Source organism: Podarcis gaigeae (genome assembly GCF_964106915.1).
Source record: "Podarcis gaigeae genome assembly, chromosome: 3".
Lineage (NCBI taxonomy): Eukaryota > Metazoa > Chordata > Lepidosauria > Squamata > Lacertidae > Podarcis > Podarcis gaigeae.
The window spans coordinates 47,414,275-47,441,283 of NC_139680.1; positions in this window are offsets into that span (position 1 = coordinate 47,414,275).

The following is a 27,009-nucleotide window of genomic DNA, read 5'->3' on the forward strand; positions in this document are numbered from 1 at the left end:
CTGGGAAAACATATATCTCAGCAACCCTCTTGCACCTCCACCATTTGTAATATGAGGATAATAATAACATGACGTGTGTTTAGTAGCTCTTTGACCACTTAGAAAAAGTGCTGAATAGTTAAGTAATGTCTGTGGAATGCTGTGGCTACCTGCTATGGTATTTTTCTGGAAAAGAAATGGATTTTAGTTCATTTAATAGATTAACAATTCCTAGGAGCTGTGGCCTGTTTATCTATCTCTACTGTTGCAAAGCGAATTACTTTCCCCTTATTATCTCATGTGCCTGTATTCATGCTTCCCCCTGTCTCTGCTTTTTAAACTCTTTTTAAAGAATTTTTGTTCTAGTTTGGCCCCAGGTTCTTCGACAAGGTCTTGCCTAGCAACTTGATGCTTAAGCTTTTAGGACTGTGTCTGTTTGTTCCTTTTGCAATTGTGTTAGCCAGATATTAGCCTTGATAGAAAGATGCTGTATTCTGGCTATTGCCCAGCGAAGTGCCAGTGTGAAAGTCATTTAACTTACGGCTGCATTTGTGTTTCAACTAATGCTTGTCACTCTTGGACTGTACCATCAAGTGGTTATTGGCATAGTATACAAATGAGCCATTGCAGCGTTTTCATATCGCCCAAACACAATGCTTCTCAATGGATTCCTTTCTCCCAATTGAAGTGCTGAGTCAACATGTAATCAGTAATCAAGTGATAAGAAATCAAATGATGCACAAGCATCTGTGAACCAGCCCTGTGAATTATGTTGACTCAGCTGCAGCAACACCCCCTTCTCCATCCTACAAAACTGGTATTCCATAAAAGTTAGAATCATTAACTGGTCAGAGTAATGTATGCATGCTAATATTGTGGGAGAAGCACTATGTGAGCCAGGGCTCAGCTTCACGCCACTAAACAATATATACAGGGATGCCAACAAGCTTTCCTGGGCCTAGCACACTGAATGTGCATTGGACCCCTGCATCCTGCTCCACCACCCATCCCACACAAACTATAGCCAATAACTGCTGCTTATAAGGTAAAGGTAAAGGTACCCCTGCCCATACGGGCCAGTCTTGACAGACTCTGGGGTTGTGCGCCCATCTCACTCAAGAGGCCAGGGGCCAGCGCTGTCCGGAGACACTTCCGGGTCACGTGGCCAGCGTGACATCGCTGCTCTGGCGAGCCAGAGCCGCACACGGAAACGCTGTTTACCTTCCCGCTGGTAAGCAAGCGGTCCCTATTTATCTACTTGCACCCGGAGGTGCTTTCGAACTGCTAGGTTGGCAGGCGCTGGGACCGAGCAGCGGGAGCGCACCCCGCCGCAGGGATTCGAACCGCCGACCTTTCGATTGGCAAGTCCTAGGCGCGGAGGCTTTAACCCACAGCGCCACCTGCGTCCCACAACTGCTGCTTATATACACATATAAATCTAGCCTAGCCTACCCTGCAGGGCTGATGCAAATATAAAAGGGAGAAGGGAAGAAAAATGAACCCAATCAACCATGAGCTCCTGGCTGGAAAAGCCAGATACAAATATATGCTGCACTATGCATAGGGCATGGAAAATCAGTATGTGTGTGCATGCAATGTCACATTTTTTTTCTCAGTAGGAAGGAAACCTCACTTATTTCAAGGGATCTGCTTCTGAGTAAAACAGAAATCAGCCAATTGTGTTTTATTCTGTAACACGGGGTTAGGGAAACCTTTGGTTCCTTATCTGGATCCACCCCACAGGCCAAATTTGACCACAGGCTGCCCACCTGTCAACACATGACATCACATGGGTTTAGCCAAGGTGGGGCAGAGGGGCAACTGCCACCCCTAGATCATGTAAATCAATAAAAATACTTAACTGAGGTTCTTCCCCACAACATGAAGCCTGCCCCCTTAGCATAAATCCTGCCTATACCCATGTGACATCAGTGTGATGTCACATGATTAACAGATGGAGAGGCCTGCTAACCTGTAAAATTCCCTTCTGTGGCTTTGCAAAGTGACCATAGAAGCAGTCTATCCTCTTTTAAAGGTGGGGAGGCTGTTCCAAATAGTGTTTTGCTGTGGTTCTCCTTTAAGCAGATGGGCAGCAGCAGCCGTGTGGCCCCCTGCTCACTTAATGGGGCAGTGCACCCAAGCTCTTCAGTAAACAGGATTGCCTCACCCTTCACCACATTGGCTGATGTGAAGGGAAAGGGTCCCAACTCTGCGCAGTGCTCCATCAGCATTGCCTGCATAGAACTTAGGTGTACATAACTCAAATAGATATCTTTGACCTCCAGGGGCTATGTTTGCTAAGAACAATTCAACATCAGAATTTTAGAAATAACATATACAAAGCAGATGCCCAATCACTATGTTTTGCTCTTGTCTAGAAACCACGTGCACTACAATCTTGGAGCTATATGCAGCTGCTTACATAAATCCAAGTGTTAGATTTCAGCTCTTTTTGCCTAGCTAGCTAAGCCAGAGTCATATCTATGGTCAGCTAAATAATATCAAGTAACACATGATATGAGCTTGTAAAATTTTAAATGTGACAAGGTGCACTTAAACCAGCATGTACTTGTACTGAGTTTGGGCAGGCATGCATTTCTACACTTCACCCAGCCACGGCTGTAAGGATGAAACCTTTCTGCTTTTATTTGTACTTATCTGAGCCTAGGGAAAAATAAGGTCTAGGGGAATTTTATTGCCGCTGTGGTTTCAGCAATTACATGAGGGGGAAAGTTCCAACTAAGTTTGTCACAGCCATAAACCCTGTAAGAGAGAATGCTACAGATGTCTCTTTTTCTGGGTCGGGATGATAATTTGCATGATCTTGGAAGATACTTGTCCCATTACTGCAAACAAAATCTGAGAGCACAGTTCCAAAGACATTTACACTGATGATGATTCACTGAATGTAGTGGAATGCTTTTAGCATTAAGTGATGCTCAACCACTCAGCCAGTATTCTACAGCTCAATTCCCCTGGCACCCTTATATACCCTTTTTGGGGCCTATGAAGTTCCACTGGCCATCCCAATATCAGGTTCCCCCCCTTTTCCCTTTTGGGTTGTTTAATTCAGGCTGTTGTTGCCTGGGTTTTTTTGGGTGTGGGGTGGCATACCAGCCTTTTTGTCTGCACTTTATTTGTTTTGTGGTGCATATAGGTGTTTCTGAGCATCATTCATTTTTCTTCCGTGAAATGGCTATATTGTGGTACTCAAGACAGATTCTTGGCCTTCCGAATGTTTCTCTGGGCTGAAAAACTTTGGGGAGCGCTCCTGCTATCCTCCACTGTTTCGTCAAATCTTTGCTACTGAGTCAGAATGGAAAAGGTTTTTTTTTACAAAAGCCAGAAAGAATTATGTAAATGAATATATTCTTTAATTAGGAATAGGCATCATGATGGTGCACAAGATATATTGAAAACAACACTGTTGTTGTGTACATAGTATTTCATGTTATGAATATGTGTAAGTATCTTTATGTATTTGGGTGGGATTTAGCTAACTAGCACGGTCCATGGAAGCCCTTGCGTAATGGGGCTGTATTTATTTATTTATAAAAGTATTTATATACCACTGTATCATAAAAAACTCCACAGTGGTTTACATTGATCTCCTTCCCCCATGCATCTTTGCACCCCATGACTAGTTTGGGGGGGCAAGAGAACCCCCAGAATAGCACACAAAGGAAGGAGGAATACTTCCATCCAGCATGCTGAAATACTTGTGCAAACAAAATGATTGGGAGAGCGTGACATTGAATCCCACCCTCTGAATATTCTGTGCTGGAACTTAAACAAATATTTCTACTTCTCACAGAAAACTTACTTTTCTTAGGAAGAATTCATCGCCACACAATATTCTGATGCCTATGAATTGCGCTACTGGCTTCTTGTGCTAAATGCCATTCATACCAGTGGGTGTGGTGTGACGCAACAACAGACCTCATGGCGATATGTTGTCACCCTTTAGACGTGTGTGTGCTTCTGCTCCCTCATGATTTACCCAGGAAAATGGCAGGAGAGAACTGCGTGGCAGAATAACCCCTCAAATTTCATCCTCTCACTTTTCTGGGCTAATGGGTAGCAAACAGATGTTTTCTGGAAGCACTTGACATGGAAATGAGGGCTACATTTCCACAAGATCCTGCTAGATTTCCAGAAGTGGTTTTCACATAAAATGTGGAAATTATTGGGTATGGAAACATTGGGAGAATGAAATAAAGCCTTGTCTGACTGTAGCCTTTGAGTAGGCATGGCGAAGCAGTAGTTTTACTTATTCCAGTAGTTCTGCTCTTACATAAATGAAAGGATTTGCTCCCAATTACTATTTGCCAGATTATTAAAAGCTCTCATGTTAGCCAGCCTTTGGTGCTTAATTGGATACCTTTCAGAGGATACACCCAGCCTTTCTTCTCTGGATGAAGGTCACAGGAATAGTTTAGCCAAAGGGTGAGCCCACAACACACACCCTACAACTGCTATAATTGCTTTGCCTTTTTATGTATTCATAACATGATATGTCACATTGTTTCATAAGGGTTGGCACTTCCTCAGAAGTGGACAGAGTTCTCTTCAAAGGCAAGGCGGAGAGTCAGTAAGAAAGCACTATCACTTCAGATGAACGACCACCTGTTCTATAAGTAAATGGAACTCTTAACACATCCACACCATGCATTGAGAGCGCCTGGCTTCCCTCAAAGAATCCTGGCAACTGTAGTTTACCCCTCTCAGAGCTACAATTCCCAGCACACTTAACAAACTGCAGTTTGTGAATGTGACTAAACCAAACAAGTCTTGCTTTATTAAGTCCTGCTGCTCACCTGAAAAGCCAAATGACTTGAAATCTGCATAAGACATAATTATAATACAGGAAGGATTGTGTGTGTGTGTGTGTGTGTAGTTATAAAGAGCTCACAAGGAGGAATATCAAAGTGAATTCATAACCTTGAACTTTAATTGTAAATCTTTAGAATAATTAAAGTGTCTTGATATTTTATACTGGAGATAACTCTGCTAGCTTGCAGATGAGACGAGCCACATGCATAGCTCATAAATCCAAAGGATCATATAAAAATGGAAACATTTTTTTTTAAATTCCATTTTGCAGTTTATCATTCTTTTCATGGTCAGGGCTAAATAATAGTTTAGATATGCTAGCAATATACATTTACATTGAGCATTGTATGAAAAGAGACAGTACTTTTATGCCTGTGAGTTTGAAGGTGTCCTCTTTCCTCATGCAATCTTAAATTTAAAGCACCAACTATGTATTGCAGGAGGTTGGACTAGATGACCATTGGGGTCCCTTCCAACTCTATAATTCTATGATTCAATGAGCATTCATTACCCCCCCCTCCCCGCACACCAATAGATTGAGAGAAACACTTGTAGGACCCATTGGATTCAATGGAAGACAGTCTTGTAGAAGATTTATAGACTAACACTTTACTGGAGAATAAGGTATCAATTTGCTATGAAAAATCTGTGGATCTTTAAGGTGCTTCAAAACACCTTGCTGGCCAAATCCAGTGCACAGCTAGTGAAAACACACTGGTGGAACAGCTGAAATGTGGTGGAGCTGTGGGGAGGATGAAGGCAGAACAGTGCAGTAGTCTCTCATTGAGACTATGACCACACCCGACTTCCGGAGGCGGCGCAAAATAGCAATGGCGGTCCTCTTTATCTGGTGAAGAGGGGCTCCGCGAAAAAGGGTCGTCCGTTACGGCAAAGCGGAGACCCGTCAAGAAAAACCGCAGGCAGAGCGAGCCTGCGGCCGTGGGACTTGGCGGGCGCTCAAAGCCCCCCCGGAAACGAAGAAGGGGCTCCGTAAGGGGCTCCGGAACGCGAAAGGGGGAGCGGCGCTGTGAGTTCATCGCTCTTTTCGTGGATGCAAAGCCGCGCTGCTGCTGCTGATGAGCGCCGACCTTTCTTCTTGAAAACATCAAAATTGGCTGTTACATACCCGTGAGTAAGGGGAGTTAAACATCGGAAAATTTGGGAATTTGGTTGAAATTCGGCTGAAAACGGGAGGCGAGTAACAGGAAGTCCGTCTCCCGACCCTGCTAACCAGATTAAAGCAATTGCGCAGAAGAGTGCTGAAGCGCTGAAAGGGGACTGTAAAAGTAAAACGAGGGTGTATTTGACAGACTTTGTAGTGAAAAGACAAGCAGGAAATTTCTGTAAAAGTTGTGGATTTTATTTTTGGGACCTTCTTCCTAATTTTGAGCTAAGTGGAGTTAAAAGAGACAACCCAGCGATCGGGCTGTCAGTGTGCAAAGGGGAGCTGTCAAACTGCTGATACTGTTATTGGAGCTTAACTGATACATAGACTGAGACATTAACGTTTAAACATTGTTGCTGGGACCTTTCTTGACACCTTGTGGCTTCTCTTTAAGACAAAGAAAGCCTGTGGAAACTTCCTTTTGTGCTCTGGAACTATCAAAGACTTAACATAGGGAATATAAGAACTTCAATGGCGGATAAGAGCTCTCTCCTTCCTTGAAACTTTGAAATACCCCCACCTAGAGGATTGTGGAGATATAGAGGCCTGGGAACTGTACTTTATTGTGACTCTCTGTGGTTAAATTGTTTACACTCTGGACTTTGTCTAACTTATGAAACAAAAGAAAATTTGACCTTGAACAGAGGCAGGTGTGGAATGAGTGGTACAGGGAGAACAAGAGCAGCTAAAGCTAAAGAGAAAGAAAAGAAACCAGGGCAACTTGTCCAAACAACCCTATCTCATCAACGAAGATCATCCGTTCCAACTGTGCTAACAGCACAGGAGGTGGAATTTGAAGAGCCTGCTGCAGAGCCTGCTGCAGAAGATATGGCAACTGGAGGATCTGAAATAGTCCTGAAGCAAATTTTGGAACAACTTGGAATTTTAAATCAAAAAGTGGACAATCAATCATCAAAAATTGACCAAGCTACATCCTCTATCACCAAATTATCTGAGCAAGTTTCCCATCATACCCAGACAATTGAAAAATTACAAGGGGCAACTACTGAAAATTATAAGCTTGCGGTGGAAGCTTGTCAAAAAGCAGAACAGGCGAACAAAAAGGTTGATGAGATTAGGGGGGAAGTAAGGCCTCTGAAAAGACAGGTAGGGGAACAACAAGCCTACCTGTCATTGGTTGAATTGAAAAGTAAGGAAAATAATCTCAGATTAAGGGCTATCCCAGAATTGGAGGAGGGAAACCTACAGGGATTTTTGACACTTTTGTTCTCCAAATTCTGGGGGATAGAGGAAGATAAGGATTTTAAAATTGTGACTGCCTTTAGACTGGGAAAATTGATAAAGAAGGACAAGTCCAGAGACTGTTTGGTTATTTTGAGATCGAGAGAGGAAAGAGACAAGATACTAGGCCTACATTTTAAAAAATCCTTGGAGATAGAAGGAAAAAAGGCTGAAATTTACAGAGACATACCTAAACACCTTTTGGACCTTAGGACTACTTATATAGATTTGACCAAACTGTTGAGATATAACACAATCCCTTATAGGTGGGAGTTTCCGCAAGGACTATCATTTACTTACAAAGGAAGGAAAGTAAGAATTAAAACACCGGAGGACCAACAGAAGTTCCTACACGACCACGAGGAGGACCTCCAGAAAGGAGCTGCAGCTTCTTGGCCTCCACCACCACCGGGACCATCTCCAAAGCCTACACCGTCTGGATCTGGACCAACACTACCACCTCCGGGATCGGGGGGAAGCCTAGACACCCCATTGTAGACCCACCAATTAGACCAGGATGTCGCTGCAGCTTCTTAGTTGGAATATAAATGGCGGAAATTCTCCGGAAAAAAGAAGAAAAGTATTTCATATATTGAAAAAAGAACATTTGGACATTATTTGCCTGCAAGAAACGCATGTGACAAGGCTCCACAGAAAAGTGTTAATTAACAAAAGACTAGGCCAAGAATTTATATCTTCGGATAAAGTGAAGAAAAGAGGTGTGGTGATATATGCAAAGGAGAGCCTGTCACCGAAATTCTTATTTAAAGATGAACACGGCAGAATTTTGGCGATTGAAATTCAGACACAAGGAGAAAAATTTCTGATATTAGGAATATACGCCCCAAATGAAGGAAAATCGGAATTTTTCAGGAAGCTGCATGAGATTATGCTGGACTACTTAGACTATAACAACATCATCATGATGGGTGACATGAATGGGGTTGTGTCTGTAAATATGGATAAGTCGCAAAGCGCTAACATAACGAAAGATGGCAGACTACCTAAAACTTTTTTTGAAATGACTGACAATGTGGATTTTATTGACATATGGAGGGTTAAGAACCCCCTAGGAAAAGAAGGGACTTTCTTTTCTGAAGCTCATCTGACATGGACACGAATCGACCAAATATGGATAACTAGAGGACTGGCACCCAAGACTAGAATATTATAAGGTTTTGAAAGACTATTTGATACAGCCTTTGTTAGAGGTTTGTAACCAGATCATGGAGGGGAGGAAGGCACCGGAAACGTGGAAAGAAGCCTTCATCACATTGATACCCAAACTAGAAACTGAAAAGACCCAGCTGAAGAACTACCGCCCCATCTCACTCCTAAATGTGGATTACAAAATTTTTGCAGACATTTTGGCAAGTAGGTTTAAAAAAGTGCTTAATGAAGTGATCCATAAAGACCAGGCTGGCTTTCTCCCTGGTAGGCATTTGTTTGGCAACACAAGAAACATCATCGACATTTTGGAACTTCTACAAACAAAACTAAACACTAGAGCGGTGTTAATTTTTATTGATGCGGAGAAAGCATTTGACAATATTTCCTGGATGTTTATGAAGAAAAACTTGGAAGGGATGGGAGTGGGGCGGGGGTTTGAAAATGGAATAGAAGCAATATATTCAGAACAAAAAGCGAAATTGATAGTAAACAATGTGGTGACAGAGGAGTTTAAAATTGAAAAAGGGACACGGCAGGGGTGCCCCCTATCCCCCCTATTATTTATTTCAGTCCTGGAGGTGCTATTGAACATGATTAGAAAGGACCGGTTGGTACAGGGAATTGAGGTCGGAGTGAAACAATATAAATTGAAAGCATTTGCAGATGACCTGGTATTAACACTGCAGGAGCCTGTCTCTAGTACTAAAAGAGTGTTAGAATTAATTTCGGACTTTGGTCGGGTGGCGGGATTTAAGCTGAACAAGCAAAAAACTAAGGTTATAGTAAAAAATTTGACAAATACAGAAACAGATGAGTTTGTGAAAGAAACAGAATTAAATGTGGTTAAAAAAGTAAAATACCTAGGGGTGTATCTGACCTCCAAAAATTTGAATTTGTTCAAGGACAACTACGAGAAATGTTGGTTAGAAATCAAAAGAGATTTGGAAACATGGTCAAGATTGAAACTTTCCTTGTTGGGCCGAATAGCAGCTATAAAGATGAATGTATTGCCAAAAATGCTATTTTTGTTTCAGACCCTACAGGTCGTGGACAAGGTGGAATGCTTTGGAAAGTGGCAGAGGGATATTTCTAAGTTTGTTTGGCAGGGCAAAAAGCCCCGAATAAAGTTTAAGATACTAACTGATGCGAAAGAAAGAGGGGGATTTGCCCTGCCAGACTTGAGGTTATATTATGAAGCTGCAGCCTTCTGCTGGTTGAAAGATTGGATTTTACTGGAAAACACTGATGTCCTAGATCTGGAAGGGTTTGACAATGCTTTCGGGTGGCATGCATATTTGTGGTATGACAAGGTTAAAGTGCACAAATTGTTTAAAAACCACATTGTCAGGAGAGCAATTTTAATGGTCTGGACAAAATATAAAGACTTATTGGAGAGTAAGACTCCGAGGTGGCTCTCACCGGTGGAGGCCAAGGCACGTAAGAGACCTAATATGGAAGCCAATTGGCCTAAATATGGGGAAATTATTGAAAAGATTGGAGACAATTGGAGGTTGCAGAGCTTGGAAAAATTAAAAAACAAGGTGCGAGATTGGCTGCACTATGCACAAATTCAAGAGGTCTTTAAAGTAGATAAGAAGGTTGGATTCCAGGTGGAAAAATCGAAACTAGAGACAGAATTGTTAGAACCAAAAAGTAAACTACTTTCGAGAATGTATAACCTGCTGCTTAGATGGAATACTCAGGATGAGACAGTCAAATCCGCCATGATAAAGTGGGCGCAGGATTTGGGGCATAACATTATGTTTGAAGACTGGGAAAGGTTATGGAACACCGGAATGAAATTTACGGCATGTAGTGCCTTGAAGGAAAACATTATGAAAATGATATACCGGTGGTACATGACCCCAGTCAAGCTTGCTAAGATATATCACCTGTCTGATAATAAATGCTGGAAATGTAAAGAGGCGGAAGGGACATTCTTTCACCTCTGGTGGACCTGCCCGAAAGTGAAGGCCTTCTGGGAAATGATTCATAATGAACTAAAAAAGGTACTGAGATTTACCTTACCTAAGAAACCAGAGGCCTTCCTTCTGGGCATGGTGGACCGGAGAGTGTTTAAGAAGGACAGAACTTTTTTTATGTATGCCACTACAGCAGCAAGGATTCTGATTGCAAAATACTGGAAGACACAAGATTTACCCACACTGGAGGAATGGCACACGCAGTTGATGGACTATATGGAACTGGCCGAAATGACTGGCAGAATCCGAGACTTGGGAGAAGAAACATTCGAGGAAGATTGGAGAAAATTTAAAGACTATTTGGAAAAACATTATAAGTTGTATGAATGTTAAAAAATGCACCTTTTAGGAAATCCTAGCTTCAGTAATGTTAAATTTAAGAAATGGAAATTAAGGTACAAGGAGTCAGAGATAGAATAATGAAACAACTTTATTGTGTTAAAATGAAAATGTATATGATTTGGGTTATAATATATTTGAAATTGGGCAACATGATAAAAAGGAAGATACAATAAGTATTGAAATAAGTTAACAAATTGCAGACGTTATGTATTACAGAGAATGCAGGGTTGGGAGGATGTGGGGAAGTCCAACAGATTTGGAAAGAAGGGTAAGAAAAATTTGTAACTTTTCTTTTTTGCTTTTATAATACGTTCTTTATTCTTCTTTCTGTATTTTATAAAACTAATAAAAAATATTTTTTTTAAAAAAAGAGACTATGACCACACCCACAATGACAACACAACTTTACGTCATCAGTAGCACAAGGAATATTCCTCCTGTTGAGTTTAATGGGAGGAAAAATAAATAGGCCTACTCCTGCAGTGATGGCTATATGCAGATAACCAATGCAGAGTACAGAACAGACAGCCAATGTGGCACCCAGGGCTGTCTTTACCCGGGGGTGCAAGGGGTGCGGGCTCCAAATTAAGGGGGGTGCCAAATGTATACCTTCCGCACACCGGTCCCTCTTGAATGGTGGCAGTGAAAAGCATTGGAGCGAAAGTTCCTTCCCCGCTCCTCCACTGCTCTGTTACTCCGTAGTGTCAAACAAAACAAAAGCAGTTTTTTTCTGCTGCGTCATTGTTACAGGTGAGCGATTTCCCTCTAAAAAAGCTCAACAACATTGGCTCCCCCCCGCCTAAAAAAAGGGGGCACTGGGCGGATCTTTGCACCCCAGCAGCGCATATGCTAAAGACAGCCCTGGTGGCACCTTCCAGATGTTGCTGCCTTAGAGCAGCTGCATCAGGCCAAAGGCTCATGTAGTCCAGCATCTTGTTCTGGTCAACCAGATGTTAATTACAACTCCTGTTGTGCCTCACCATTGGCCATGCTAACTGTGGCCAACAGGAGTTGTAATTGATCAACATCTAGAGGACCCCACATGGGCTACTGCTGGTATAGAATGTGGCACAAGTCAACACTCGATCACAACGCATCACCTCCAGTAAATATTCGTGACTGACTAATGCATAATAGATGTCACAGGAAGACCACACCTCAAGCAGTGGGATGTGCAGCAAGGGCTAATACTGCTCAGACCTTAGGACACACTTACTTATGGCTCACAACAGGGAACGCTGGTGTTAGGGAAACAGGAAGCCAAATTGCACAGAAAGGATGCGCTTTGCACAAACAGCCTGTCTCACCTTGGAACTCCAGGCACAAATACCCAATGCCCACTCTACTCCATGAACTAGAGGTTCAAGAAAAGAGCACCTGTCCTCACCAATAAGCAAAGACAACCACACCACAAAGCAGGCCTACGCAGAGGAAGGGGCAGCTGCTCCAGGCCTTGGAGGGCTAAGCCAGCCAGGGGCCTGCCAGAGGTACGCTAACAAGACTCCTGTCCCAGGCCTCAGACAAACTCTGCATAGGCCTGCCACAAGGTATAACTGCTACAACTCTTCCACATAGCTCCCTTCAGTAGTGCGTACCAGGAGGCAGAGGTGGCAGGTGGCAGGAAGGTCAGCATGGTGCTAACACACTAACAGGAGCAGCAGTTTGGCTCTGCCAGTGCTTTTGCATCACAGCTACCTTCCAACGACCTCACAGGGCAGCATTGCCAGTGATGAGAGGTCTGGTAAGCTCCTCTGCCCCTCCCTTCTGCCTGCTTTGGTATATCCACTTTCTGTTTCTCACCCCAGGCATATGGTTGTAACATTTTTGCCATCCAAGAGTAGGGAGCAGTCTCTCCCACACAAGGGGAATACTTATTCTCACACATAGGTAAGCTGTCTGTTTCCCACTGAATTTCCTTCATGGTATCTTGACTAGAAATTTGTTTGGAAAATAAAAATTCATGGGTAGGAGTTACATCACTGCCAGGTTGAGTTAATAAAGGGGGAAAGGCAGTTCCTAATTTAAAAATGTATTATGTAGCAGCCCACTTAAAAGCTTGAGTAGACTGATTTGATCTTCTTAGTTATTAAATATGATATGACTTGCAGCAGGTATATTCAGATAATCCTCTTTATGTTTTTCTTCTCCACTATGGAAAGAAGAGGGCAAAAAAGGTAATCAAGGTTTTTTCTTGAAATCTTAGAGGTATGAGATTAAAAATGAAAAAAACAACAACTCAGTTTTGTCTGTCTGCTTTAGAATATGTAAAACATTGTGAGGTTTTGTTATAACACCCAAAAGAAGAAGATTTTTTTTCAAGCTAGGACAAAATGCTAGGAAATACAAACGAGGTCCTTCCAAGATAATTGAATTATTATTTCCAAAAAAAATATTAATGAAAAGTTGTATTTATGGGCAGTATCCAGAGTTTTGTGAGCAGTGGGGCTTTCTTCTCCATTTCAGCACCCCCAAGCTTTCCAAGAGTTAATGTATAGGCTACAGCCTATGCTTCCATATATATATATATTTTCTTCACCTGGAAGTTTCCATGTAGGTGCAGAGAGTTAGGGTGCCAAGGCTCTGCTGCCAGATCCCCCAATTTGAACCCCTTGGGGCCTCACCTTACATTTGTGATGAAGTGGTTATAGCAGTGTTTGACTAGGCTCTAGACAAGGGTTCAAATGCCCAGTTGACCACAAAGCTAATTGAGTGACCTTAGGCCAGTCTCTAACTCTAACCCTAACCTACCTCACAGGGTTGTGAGGATGGGGAGGGCAAGAACTATGCACCTCACCTTGAGCACCTGGGAGGAAAAGGGGAACATAAGTGTTAAAAAAAATCACTTAGTCTTTCAGTTTGAATTTTTGATTTATGTGAAATGTTCCCATCAACTTTGGAATACTCTTGTGAAGAGGTGAGGCCACACTTGATCTGCCACCATTTGGGAGGGCTGTGACAAAGTTTTTATTTATTTTTTCTGTCATGTCTTTGGTTTATAACTTCCTTTGAACTGGATTTTTTTTTACAAACCACCTGTCAGCTAGTTATAAAGTGTTTGTGTGTATTTAGTTGTTGCATGTTGGCGTGGATCTTAACTTTTGGGATTGAAGATATGTGCATGCCACATAACCACTGTCCCCAACCTCCCACTTCCTGCTACAGTCAGTTGAGGCCTCTGGAAAGCTGCTCCAGAGGGTTGGGGGACCATCCAGAATGGCAATATGGGATATGGCAGAAGGGTTGTAGCAGGGGAGGGGGACTTGGTGAAAAGAGTGGTATCTTTGGATCCAAACCACTGTTTGTGTTGTATATGTTATTATTATGTTGTGAAGTGCTGGGGCAGCCCAGTAAGATGTGAAATTATTGAATTGGATGTTCCTATTTTCTTTGTAGAAATGGTGGAGGGTATGTGTATACTGTACAATAGAAAAAGGTAGCCCTGAAACAGAGTACAGGATGCTGCTTCTTTGAGTAAGAGCACCAGCATTCATGCACAGCTCCATGAAAATGGTACTGGTTTAAAGATTGTCAAGCGACAGGTCCTTTAAAATGCATTAAATATGATTGACTCAATTCACAAGGTGCTAAAATGATGTTTAAAATGAAACATCAACAAGTTTGTAAATTGCATTAAATTTTTTACTAGGTTTCAATTATTTTTTATTATGTTGGATTTTTCAAGGACTTACATAAGGGTCACTTCATAATTAAAAAATTCTATTACAGTTGATCCTCTAGTAATATAAAGTGTGTACAATGACCTGATTGAAGGGGAAATGTTCTGATTAAGATAAGCCTGAGCTCATATGGATCACCTGGACAGAAGAGAAAAAAATTGGGTATTGCTTATGTTTCCTAGATTTCAATTGTATTGCTGGAAGGACTACTTTTCCTCTGCTGCTGAAGCAGCAAAGCATATCTAGGAATGCACCAGAAAGAAGAGAGGGTAGAAACTTGTTTAGAAAGAGGAACACCATCTATATCAGGGCACATGCCCATCGAGTCCAGCATCCTATTCTGCCAGTGACCAACTAGGTGCCTATGGGAAGCTTACAAGGTTTCCAGGCTACTTATAAATTAGTGTTGCCATACATCTGGAATTTCCCGGAAATAGCTAGAATACTGCATTCGCAAGCAGTGTCTGGGCGGAAATTACTAAAATGTCTTGGGAAATCTGGACGTATGGCAACCCATGTCAGCAGGGTCACTTTGGGTGATTTACCTTAAAGAAGAAGCTCAGAAATGTTTTTATTTTGTTTTTGCTATTTTTTCAACAACTTTGCTCAAAAAAGCTCAAGAATTTTGTGCCCAGATTTTAACTTTTCAACATATGGCAACCCTATTATAAATAGCCCAATGGAACTTAGGAAAAAGCTTGCAGTGAAGGTGGCAAATGCAAGTAGTACTTACTAGGATTTTGTGTGTGTGGTTTTTTTACAAAAAGAATTATGTTGTCTCTAAATGGGATTAGTGTAAAAATAATGTTTTTATGTTTGTTTTCTGGAACCATAATTGCAAATACCTACTTATGCTAAATACCAGTAATTTAATTTATTGTTATATGAAATACTTACAACCACTGGAAATATTAAATCATGAGGTTGTCCCCCACCCCCATCATGCGCCCTGGTGTTTCAGTGCCAAGGGAGAGAAAGCATATGCATTCTATCACAGATAAATCTTTAAATACATGAATGTGCATCCAAGTATTTCTGGCTTGGCGGAGATATGAAACATGGATAAATATGCTATTTTTCTAGAAAAAGAGTTGTCAGAATTCACTATGAACGCCTCCCTAATTCTCTTAGAATGGCAGTGGCACCCAACTGAGTTCCGACAAATACTGGCTGAAAAGAAGCCCTGGATGTAGGTCAAAAGCTGATGATTGGCTGCTGCACAGCATCATAAAACCAGTGCAGCTACTTTTGTTGTCTGAAGATACGAGACTAACAAATTCCCATTACATCTGTGACAATGAGGAGGCATTTGTGGTTAGACTCCAGTTCCCATCATCCCCTGCCAGCATACTCAGTTGTTGGGGTTGTCTTGTCTTAGTGTGCCATGTTAATTGGGCTGTGTGTGCTTCACTGGCCTATCACATACCCTCCAACACTTCTCCAATGAAAATAAAGACGTCCCATTCCATAACGATAATTTTACTATTTATACCGCACACAACTTATTGGTTTGCCCCAGCCACTCTGGGCAGCTTCCAACACATATAAAACCATAATAAAACATTAAGCATTAAAAAAAAAAAAAGCTTTCCTATACAGGATTGCCTTCAGACAGCTCAGGGATCAGATAACTCCATATTCTCCAATGAAAATAGGGATGTCCTAAGCAAAAGCGGGACATTCCAGGATCAAATCAAAACTGGGACGGTTTTGCTTAATCAGGGACGTCCCTGGAAAATAGGGACATTTGGAAGGTCTGCTATCACTAGTTATTTGGTGGTCTACTTGCAGCATTAAAGATGATATCAAACAGTGTCCTGCCCAATTGAGCGAAGTCTAAACAAGAGAGGATTGAGTATTAAATATCAAATTACTAGAAAACAATGAATAACTAACTACAGAGAATGCTTTATCATTCACGAACAGTTATTGGTTAGAGCAGGGGTCGGCAACCTAAGACCCATGGGCCACAAGCAGCCCATGGGGGTCGTTTAACTGGCCCATGGACCCCCGCCACCTGCTCGGTTGGCTCCCGTGTGCCGCACTAAACTGGCTCCTGCAACCCATGGGAAGCTGTGTAAGCCTCCTCCGCGCTGGAAGGAGCACTGGAAATAGCATTTGTGTGTGTGTGTGCATGCGTGCGCACTCCGGCCCACTGCAGCGTCTGTGGGACTGTGAACCGTCCCAAGCCAAAATAACTTTGCCGACCCCTGGGTTAGAGTGACATCGTCCAATGGGCCCACATGCATCCCTAGACTCAAATTATTTAATGAAATGGGCTCTTTTAAAGCCTCACCCAATACATTAGGTTCACAAAAGCCTTGCTTAATCACTCTCATCAATCTTTCACCTACCATATAATTTTATTTGCTTTCCTTTTGTTAACTTGTCTGTCAGAGTTACTCAACCCTTTCACGGTGATAAAATTTCCACTTCATGTAAGCTTGAGGTAGCTGTAACTGAAAACTCTTGTCTGGGCCAGCCAAGTAAGGAAGAGGTAATTGAGCTTTCCAAACATTACTGCAGGGGAAATGATTAAAAAACATGATATATAGGCTACTCTCAGAGTCAGCCGCTTCAAACATATTTTACATAAAACAATCTGCACAGTGATGGCTTCATCATGGAATAATTACATGTGTATTTCCTTAGATGGACATGCTCTGAAAAGCATGTATACATGTAGCAAAACCGATGTTTGTGTCATGTAGCTGGTATATTACTCTTTGCACAGCTGTTTCCAATTAGGAAATTTGCCATGTCTATTGCAGCCCCTTAGGCCGTGCTTATGGTTGAACTAGCCTACTACCTGAGTTATCATTGACAGGATATTTCTTTGTAATGTGGCATGCTTGGAGTATGATATGCCAGTCACACATAACGTTGCTGATTGATGCATGTAGCTTCCAGAGAATGAGTGCCCCTTGATTTTGAGAACACACATTCATAAGCTCTCATAATAAATATGTGCACAGCTAGGTGTAGATTTGCTGCTCTGGGGCTGCTGTCCTGAGATTCCTTGGAAAGGCAGCTCAAGGACCATTGGACAAACTTGAGTCTCAGTTTCTGCTGCTGGAGACACATCTATGATATTGGACAATGAGATATCTGCTGTAATATCCTCCCTTCCTGTTGCCAGCAAAATCTTCCAGTGCCTTGACCCAGTGTCAGAAATCTGATATTGGTAGTTTTTTTTTAAAAGGAGGGGTGTTCAGGGCATGCTGAGGGAGGCCTGGCTTGGATCTGAAAGCCATTATGGTCCTTGATATGCCTCCAAACTGGGCGCGGGGACAGACATGTTTGCTTCCAATTTGAAGGAAAAAATAACATTTAAAAAACAGCCCAGAAATGGATGGAGGGGAGGTATACACTCATGCCCAGCAGGATAAAAGCAAGTGAACTATCTTCAGATTTCACCCGGAATTGAATTTATGTTTGGTTGGAGGTGTGGTCATGCGGTTGCTCCAATAGTCCAGCTTGGAGCACAGTCTTGGGTAGGGGATGCCAGCTACTTGGTCTCCAGAAGTGTGTCTTTGTATGTATTTAATGCACCTCAGGAGTGTGTGTTTTGTCAATAAAGAATTAAGCTACTGGCTGTTTGTCCTCCTTGGGCTGGGTGTGCTCAGGAGATTGTCCAGTGGTGGTGGAAAATAAAATACTCAAGAGATATGCTATTGCATTCTATCAATCCACGTTCTAATTTTAAGCCAGTAGCAGTCAGGGTGGGGGATACTTGTTCAGTCCAAACTTTTGAAAACAAGCAAGCCAGTCTTTTTAAAGAGAACGTCATGCCAACCATCTGTCTGCCAAGCATGTCTGCAAAGCTGGCCATCTGTTTCTTCCTTAAATGTCTCTGGTGCTGTGGTGTATTTTTAAAGAACATGTAAGTCTGCTGTTTCAGCTGATATTGTAGCAACAAACATGGTGATCTGTATTTTGAGGACTTTGGCTGAACCTTTTCTTGCACTGTACATATTACATGCTTGTAGCTTCATCCTGTGCAGGTTTATTTTAATTTTATTTATTTATATATTTATTTAAACAACTTTTTTATACCTCTTGATTGTAATCACAGCCTCCAAGCGGTTTACAAAAGAATAAACATTAGATTCGTCAATAAAAGACAGTGCTAAAAACAGATATATTCTTTAAAAAATCAAAATATAATTACCGTAAAATCAAGAGTTAGCGAAAAACAGATTGAAATGTGTGTCAGTGTCTGCATATCTGTCTAGGCTTTGCTGAACAACGATGTTTTTAGCAGGCACCAAGAAGAGTACAGGAAAGGTGCCTGCTGCTTCATGTCCATAGGGAAGGAGTTCCAAAGTGTTGAACGAATATTGATTTGCACCTTTAACAGTGCCAATTCGGCATTGAGTTTACTGAGAAGTAATTTCCACTGAGTTCAGTGAAATTTATGCATCTATATATCGCGCAGCAAAGTCAAAACACAGAGTCAAAATTCACTGTAAAAGAAAAAAAATTACTGAGGCAAACAGGCTTCTTTACAAACACTGTACAAACGACAATAGAAGACAGCAAAGTAAAAATAAATAAGGAGCACACTGAGCCCATGTATTTATCCTTCCTGGCTCCCTGTGACTTCCTGTAATTGATATTTGTATGAGTCAGAGTGAGTCAGATAGAAGAATGAATCTGCACTTTTCAGCATTTTCCAACACTTTACTGCTTCTGCTCTCAAAATACCTTTGTCACATGACACTATAGGGATACATAGAATCATAGAATCATAGAGTTGGAAGAGACCACAAGGGCCATCGAGTCCAACCCCCCCCCCCTGCCAAGCAGGAAATACCATCAGAGCACTCCTGACATATGGTTGTCAAGCATCTGCTTAAAGACCTCCAAAGAAGGAGACTCCACCACACTCCTTGGCAGCAAATTCCACTGTCAAACAGCTCTTACTGTCAGGAAGTTCTTCCTAATGTTTAGGTGGAATCTTCTTTCTTGTAGTTTGGAACCATTACTCCGTGTCCGCTTCTCTGGAGCAGCAGAAAACAACCTTTCTCCCTCCTCTATGTGACATCCTTTTATATATTTGAACATGGCTATCATATCACCCCTTAACCTCCTCTTCTCCAGGCTAAACATGCCCAGCTCCCTTAGCCGTTCCTCATAAGGCATCGTTTCCAGGCCTTTGACCATTTTGGTTGCCCTCCTCTGGACACGTTCCAGTTTGTCAGTGTCCTTCTTGAACTGTGGTGCCCAGAACTGGACACAGTACTCCAGGTGAGGTCTGACCAGAGCAGAATACAGTGGCACTATTACTTCCCTTGATTTAGATGCTATACTCCTATTGATGCAGCCCAGAATTGCATTGGCTTTTTTAGCTGCCGCGTCACACAGTTGGCTCATGTCAAGTTTGTGGTCAACCAAGACTCCTAGATCCTTTTCACATGTACTGCTCTCAAGCCAGGTGTCACCCATCTTGTATTTGTGACTCTCATTTTTTTTTGCCCAAGTGCAATACTTTACATTTCTCCCTGTTAAAATTCATCTTGTTTGTTTTGGCCCAGTTCTCTAATCTGTCAAGGTCATTTTGAAGTGTGATCATGTCCTCTGGGGTGTTAGCCACCCCTTCCAGTTTGGTGTCATCTGCAAATTTGATCAGGATGCCCTTGAGTCCATCATCCAAGTCGTTGATAAAGATGTTGAATAAGACCGGGCCCAAGGCAGAACCCTGTGGCACCCCACTAGTCACTCTTCTATTGCAATTTAGGTCAAGCTTATGTTAAGGCTCTACCTTAAGTTTCACCATGCAATTCTTAGATGTTATTAAGAATGCAGATTGCAAAACAAACAAACAAACACCACTCAGTTTTCAAGGAAGTGAGCAGCATATGCCCATAGTTTTCTTGAAGTAAGATCCACTGAAATAAATGAGACTTCCATCTGAGTAATCAGATAAAAAGGATGGAATTGCAGAGCTGGACATCTGGAGTGAGAAACGTCATTGGGACAGCTCTCGATGTTTGCTGCCCTAAACCGTGACCCACTCTCCAGTAAGATAAGACTGCTTGGCTTTAAGTCCACATAAGGCAACAATGGCTTCAAGACCTTGTTCCTAAACATATTTTAACCTCAGCAGCTGAAAGTGCATACCTTCCAACATTTACTCAGCGAAAATAGGGACATCCTATTCTATACCCACCCAACATTTCTCCGATGAAAATAGGGACGTCCTAAGGGAAAGCGGCACATTCCAAGATCAGATCAGAACAGGAACAGGACAGCTGTAAATCCGGGACTGTCCCTGGGAAATAGGGACACTTGGAGGGTCTGAAATTCTAGCTTGTGAAATCCTAGATGAAATAAAAGGAACCAACCTTTCATTCTTCAGAAGGGCCATGGCTCAGTAGTAGAGCATGTGTTTTACATGCATCAGGTCCCAGGTTTGATCTCTGACATCTCCAGATAAGGCTAGGAGAGACCTCTTTCTGAAACCTTGGGGAGCCACTGCTGGTCAGTGTGGACAATGTTTGCTTCTACACTAGAGCCCTTTAACTCTGCAGAGCCATTTTCTTTACACCATTAGCTGCAAGTAAAATTCAAATGCATGTTTGGTATAGTACGGTATTTAATACAGTGTTATATTATCCAGCAACATCAAAGGTTCTTCTATATATTTTATTCTAATCCAAGTCTTATTCAGCAAATTTAGCCTGCAGTATTAATTACAAACTTCATGTTTGTCGATTCAACTTATTTTGTTTGCTTTGGCTTCCTTTTTCACACAACCATGCGTATTGGTGAATAATAATAACAACAATTCTTTTTTTCACCAGAAGGTACCAGGATGGGTTACTCCAGGTAAATGGGTTAGGACTGCAGCCTAAGTACCGCTTTGTTCAGCAGGACTTACTCCTAGGCAAATGTGTATTCATTGTAGCCTGATGCAAGAAAAAACCCATTATTGTGGTTATTTTCTATTTCAAATAAACCTTTTCTTTTAGAACTCATTAGTGACTCCAGAATTACATGTATAACAAACATGCTTCCTATATAGAGAAAGCACTCAACTTATATTAATTAATTTAGGGATAATTTACCAGGCCTTAGCTCTTTTGCATTTGAAATGCATAGGGACCAGAAGATGGTACAGTAAGATTGACTTGCAAATCAAACATGAACAATTTTGTCTCTCGTATAATAAAAAGAGTGCTCTGTAATCTCACTTGTGCCTTTGGCAAGTATTGTATATTGTCTATGCTGAGCTTGTTAAAAGATTTCAAATTGGCTTGCAGTGTAAAGAAACTATTTTAGTGGCATGCGAGTGGCACTGTTGCTTTCTTTTTGATTTATAAGTTTCAAGCTTTTACTGTGACTTGAGCTATAATTACCATTTGTAATTAAACAAGAACAATAATCATGATTATTTTACACTCTTTAACACTATGAAAAAAATATCAGTTCAATCCACATTAGATTTTTATTGCATTTTGCCATAATAACAGTACGTTGTAAAATAGATTCTTTTCCAAAAGTAGAACCAGTTAATGAATGAAAATAAAACTTACTGAAAAATGAACTATTTTTCAAGAAGGCAGGCTTTTGACACAATAAGCAGAACGACAAAAAGTGGAAAATATTTCAAACTTTTATTTTTCTAATTTACATAGTCATATTTCAACAAACCTCTCTTCATGCTCATTACGTTTGCTGACTGAATTAATGCTGTTATTTTCCCTCGTCAAATAATACATAATAAAAGTACATTTTTATTATTTCTAGTTATATAACTTTCCATTTATTCCAGCCCTGATTATAAAAACATATAAATGCAAGCTTAATCCAGGCATGGCTATATGTGCTTGGGAGCATGAGTGTGTGCATGTATATCTCTAACTGTGCAAGGAGCAGTGCATGCAAATGTCTGCTGTGCATATTGTGCTCTACCTTAAAAAGTCCCACCTATCACCTGAGATTTCACCCTTGTATCACTAGTCAGCTTCAGCTTTTTAGGGAGCTAAGTGGAGGGGCAGGGAGAGTGGGGTTCATCCCCCTCCACATCTCCACTAAACCCAGATTATCCATACTGTCACTGGTAACCTGCCTGCTTGCTAGATTTAATGTTGATTCAAGACTCACTTTTAGATTTCTCTCTCATTTCTTTTCAAGTGCATGCAATAAAATTATTCAATGGTCATCAAACTAGCCCACAGTCCAAGAGATATTCTTGTTTGAAAACAATTCCTAGTGATTAGGATCCTGGAAGCTATAGACTCTCAAAGTTTTCTAAACAATGTAGATTATCATTATCATCACCAGACATTTGAGCATTGATTCAGATCATTGGTCCATCTATCTAGTACTGTCTACTACACTGATTGGCAGTGGCTCTCCAGGAAATTCCCAGACCTACCTGAAGATGCCAGGGATTGAACCTGTGACTGTCTAGATGTTAAGTGGATAATCTACCACTGAGCTATGACCCTTTCCAAGTAGTCCAGTAGGCTACGATCCATCCAATTGCAGACCATGGAGTCCCTTGCTCAAGATTCAGAGCCTCTGACAACACCACAAATGAAACTCTCTTCTAATATTCAGCATTATTACATGGAGTTATCTTTGCAGGGAAACATTTGCCTTGGCCTAAGCCCCCGCCCCCTATTTAATCTGTACATATATAAGCAAGAGAAGGGGAGGCACTGGGTGGGGGACTTGAAAGTATGGAAATTCTTTTCCCTTTTCACAACTTCAGGCAGACACTCACAGCAATTCACAAATACAAATTCTTCCAAGGCATCTCTCCTGCTGAATTGTCTCCACCGTGTAGCTAATCTTCTGTCCTTTAACCTTTGTTTTTCATCTTGGAATCCATCTTCAGTCAAGGAACATGTTTTGCATTTCATTGAGAGCTTACTAAATTCCTTTAATAGCTTTCTGTAGGAAACGTTATCAAAGCTTTTATAAAAAGCTTCATTAATTAGTTAATGTTAATGGAGCACTTCAAAGATTAAAAAGCACTGTATAAATGTTAAACAGTGTTATTATAAAAATGTTCCCTGCATTTAATTGCTTCATTTTTAATGCAAGAGAAACTACATGATATGTGCCTAGCCAAATCTTGGTTGTCAAAAAATTGCAGGTTGCCGTTATTTGCTATGTGTTGTTTCTCCACTAACCCATGCAATGGAATCTACACCTCACCCAATGTCTAATAATTCATATGTTATGGGTATTTCTTAGCCCAATTGTCAAATAGCTTTCCATGACCATTGAGCACACAGTCCACACTGAGGTGTTTGTGCAGATCCTTCCATTTGAGTTTTCTTTCCTAAAGAGTTTCTGAGGGTCCCTCACCTTTGCTGAACCTCCATTGTGTACATAAGATGGTGCAAGTAACATTTTTCATAAGCAGTGGAACTCATAGCTTTGAACATCAGAAATAGAGGGACCGATTACATTCCTTCCCCATTCAACATTCAGCCATTGGATGGTTCCAATGTTTTATACACATTCTAATAGAGCAACAGATCTAAGAAGAGAATAGTCTTCTCTGCTGCTGGTGGGAAAGAGAGAAAAGAAGCAAAGTGGTCACCCATTGGAATGGAGATCTACCATTAGGCAGAGTGAATGAATGGGGTAGCATGAATGATGTTTGAGAATAGGGATACATTAGCGGTCTGTGTATGCATAGTGTGCAAGTAGCCTGTGTGTGAAACAGAAGCAGGAAGGCAACTCTTACAGCAGTGATCAGCTTGTTGTGTGAGTTGTCTGGGTGTGAATGGGACGTGTGCATTGTGGAAACTGTGTGGGGTAAGGATGAGTAAGTGTTACAAAGGGCATGATCTATCCCCTCACAGAGTTGCCTCTGCAAGAGGGTATCTTCATAAAGGCACCACCACAGAGACCTTGCCCTCTCCCCCTAGCCCACTGCCCCTCATGTACAGTAGTACCTTGGGTTAAGTACTTAATTCGTTCTGGAGGTCCGTTCTTAACCTGAAACTGTTCTTAACCTGAAGCACCACTTTAGCTAATGGGGCCTCCTGCTGCTGCCACGCCGCCGGAGCACGATTTCTGTTCTCATCCTGAAGCAAAGTTCTTAACCCGAGGTACTATTTCTGGGTTAGCGGAGTCTGTAACCTGAAGCGTAGGTAACCTGAGGTACCACTGTATTATGTTAAATGGTCTGCAAAAGTCATTACATTAAATAGACCATATTATGTCTCTCCTAGAGTACGCAGTTTCCCAGTGCTTGTGATGCCAGCAAGTGTTTGTGTGTGTCTAGAACCTTTTAAGGCCTCTGAGGGGTCTTGAGCCTGAAAGTTCGTTTGAGGCCCCATCCTTCATCTTTTCCGTTAAAGGGGGTTGCTTGATAACGCTAATGTGTCCCTTTCCATGCATGAAGCCTATAGCAAATGTCCCCATTAACATCCTCCCATGTGCGCATCGAGGAAAAGTCCCTCTGTGGACAGGCCTCAAATTCAGAGTTATGGCAGGTGATTTGCAATATGCCAGGCACACCCCACAACCATCTGAAGGCTAGTGGAGTGGAGAGGGAAGGGCTCATAATGTCCTGTAGGGAAGAATCCCCAGTTTGTTTATTATTTGTTTGTTTTATATTTTGCCCTTCCTCCTGATAAAATAATCAAAACACTAAAAAACAATTCCAGTACAAGAGTAGATTAGGAAAATCTCTACCATCACAGAAGAGGAAGGTCTTCTGTAGGTACGAAAAAGACAATGGATATGTCCCAGCAAAAGTAGTGGGGATTGTGCTGAAGTTTTTCTGGTTTTTAAAAACATGTCTCTGAGCTTTCATGGGTCTCTGCTTAGTACGTGACAGTTCGCTGGCTCGGTTGTGATTCCAATTCCACCATTTTAATTTTAAAACAGAAAAATCAGCACAAGAAAACTCATTAGAGAAAACAAGCAAGGCAATAAATATCACTATTAATATTTTATTCTATGCTTCTTCAGAAATGGAAGTTACTTGGCTTGTTGCTTTATTCCTCTTTTTTGCATATACCATTTTAATTTTACTTCTATATGTAAAGTTTATTTAAAAACAAAAAACAAAAAAACAATGCTTCGAGTTTACTTTTGATTACTTTCATTCATTGGGGGGCTCTTTGATATAGCAGAGGTTTCTGTAAATGTGGTGGAGGCATTTTTCCCCACCTGCCATTTGTTGCACCACTTCCCAACTCTCAGGAGCAGATATGTGGGTACATAGAGTTCTAGGAGAAAAATGGAAATTTGCCAAAATCATTTCTTTCCCCCTTCTACTCACAGAAGCCACCACTGGGGGCTGTGAATGGAATGTCAGCACTGGATACAACCAATTATTCATAAAACTAAACACTTGGTTGCTTCAGCATTCGTGAATAGCTTTATTTAGGCTATAATCTCAAACACACTTAACCAGAGTTAGTTTCAGTGACTATAGCACAACCTCTGAGTAAAATGCTTAGGACTGCAATCTACCCTAAATGTGCTTTGGTGCTTCCATTCTTGGTAGAACTTCAGTCTTGCCAGCTGCATTATGCATTCCATCTTCAATGCATTTTGAGGATCATGACCTTTATGAAATCCGTGCGGTTGGTTTGTATGATATAACTTCATTGTTCTCTCTCCAATGAAAATAACAGCACAATGTCATATCTTGGCCCCTAGCCAGAATTTTTGAAAGCATCCTTTTGGGAAATCGTGTTGATATGTTAACAACTCATGATTTGTTTCCTGTACAAGAGTTTCCTTGGGCTAAACAAATTATGAGTCCAAGTGAGCTACAGTTGCAAAAGATACCACTTACCTGGTATTGTCATTACCATGCCTCAGTCCAATTTCTGCATACTGGCTCCATTCCCATGGAACTCCTAAAGGGGGGGGGGGGAGAGAGAGAGATATCTGTGTCCTACTTTTAATAATTTGTAGCTAATATCAGCTTTACCTGAAGTCTTGTACACATAAACAATGACTCTAGTACAATAAGTCTGACATGGTCTAAAAAACAGCAGAGATATTATCAAACTCTGTATAATCAACTGAGGCAAAAGCAGCCATCTGCATCAGTGGATTGTCAATGGTTCCTGCAATTCTTCACATAGTTACTGCAAAGAAAAGTCCTATAGGCTTCAATGGGACTTGCACATATACTCAGGATTGCAGTCAAGGGATTGCAGTCTTTCATTAACTGCAGGCATGGGCTAATCTCTGCCACCATTCTTATGTGACCACATGACAGATGTTTGTGGGAAGGCAAAAACTTTGGGCTCATTGAGATAATCAGGATGACGAATTTGTTGTCGTAGGGTTTTTCCCTATGCAGAAGGAGGAATGAGGCCTCCACACGTTTCACTGAAGTTACTGTGAAGTGAGCTTTCCTTCCTTTATTTGGCCCATGGTGGCGGCAGAGTTACAGCTGACTGGAATCCTTTCTCTCCTCCTTGCAGGGTTTTTCAGTGCCTTTTTAGAGCAAGCATGGCAGGCACTGTGGGACTTTTCCAAGAACCTCTGTGGATGAAGCACTATCTGCTTGACCTACTGGTGTTAATGGCAATTTCAGTTGTGGTATTCAGAAAATCGGGTGACATCAGAGGGCTTAACCCAGTGCTACTGTCCGGGATAAATCTCCCTCAGATCAGATCAGATT